This window comes from Montipora foliosa, chromosome 2 (genome assembly GCF_036669935.1).
Source record: "Montipora foliosa isolate CH-2021 chromosome 2, ASM3666993v2, whole genome shotgun sequence".
Taxonomy (NCBI): Eukaryota; Metazoa; Cnidaria; class Anthozoa; order Scleractinia; family Acroporidae; genus Montipora; species Montipora foliosa.
The window spans coordinates 43,229,664-43,230,940 of NC_090870.1; the positions used below are offsets into that span (position 1 = coordinate 43,229,664).

Here is a 1,277-nt window from a genome sequence, read left to right on the forward strand (position 1 = left end):
CTTAACTTTGCGAAATGCGTCAAAGCAAACATCAATTTCCTTTTACTGATGATGTGGTTATATTCCCAGGGGAGTTCGATCTGAACTTCAGAATGAATTCAAGCTGTACGATATATATTCAAACAACAGGTAAAGCAGCAAAGATCCATATGTGTCGTCACCTTGAGGTTGGTTGCGCAAGCGGCCGAGCGGAATATCGTATTTCGCAGTTAAACAGCCGAGAGTCTTTCGTCGCAAAAGAAGCCATGACTAACATGAAAGACCTCGATCAATCTATCACTTCACACAATAACTCCATTGCGACGCAATTTGCATAAACAGAACAAACACTGTTGAACCACGTTGTCAAAACGTTTTTAAAACGTCAAGCAAAATGCGTGTTATTTCAAGAGATTGCTGAAGCCGAATAAATGTGAAATAATACATTCAAGAAGACTTGAATACCCTTTTTTCCCCCAAGGAATTTGATTCCGTGGTGTGATGCTGTATCCCAGGTCCGTTGCAACATTTTTGACGAAACTATTAAACTTCGGCTGTCGCATAAATCACCGTGGACTCGGTGGCCAAACCTGGCTGCTTAACTGTCAGAGCAGCTACTATTTATTAGTATTAAGACGATACCTAAACGCGACATCCTAGCGAGCGGCCTGGCGACGCAACCCTATCACTCTGTATTTAAGAGTCTAAACGTTTGGTGACAACGTTGGTACAGATCTTAATTGTGGAATCAAGTATCCCCAAATTGTTAAGTTGTAACGCGGCTTCTCTTTCCCAGAAAAAATACTCACAGTTATGACTTCCCTGTGGTTCAACAGCTCAACAGAGGCTTCCAGCAATACGGGGAGAACCGATGCGCTTTCTGAGTTGAGTATCGCAGCAACATAACACCTCTGATGAAATGTTAGCCCGTTCCAAAAATAGCCAATCCCTGGGGGAAAGGAAACGCAATAACATCGCGCTGGATGGCCCGTACGATAAATCAGATACTTGTGTCATAACGGAAAAACGTCAAGTTTTATTACTTTTCCAAATAAACTGGTGTCTACGCTTCAGTCCTAGATTTTAAACAATTTTTGGGTGTACTGGGAAAGGTTCTAAAAACAGTTTTAATCCGAATCTTTGGCTGAATGTGTTACTAATACCTAGAGGCTGAAAACTTGTTACCCGAATACACCACTTCATATGAATGGCGCGACCACCTTTACTTTCATTTGTATTTATGTTAATTAGAACTTCTGGCCTCATTTTGAAACAAAAATTCTTTTGAAATCACAGGC

General features: G+C 41.1%; 1 protein-coding gene across 3 annotated transcripts in view; it reads right to left on the bottom strand.

Annotated features, from left to right (window-relative positions):
- Positions 1 to 903, bottom strand: part of LOC137993186 (uncharacterized) — a 12,069-nt gene extending 11,166 nt beyond the window's left edge. Inside the window, exon 1 of one of the 3 annotated variants that reach the window (XM_068838889.1) lies at positions 789 to 903. The gene's annotated coding sequence lies outside the window, so the exon portion shown is untranslated. Of the gene's footprint in view, positions 253 to 788 lie in introns of those variants that run through there. The other 2 variants (XM_068838891.1, XM_068838887.1) reach the window with 2 other exon arrangements.
- Positions 904 to 1,277: the final 374 nt, after the last annotated feature.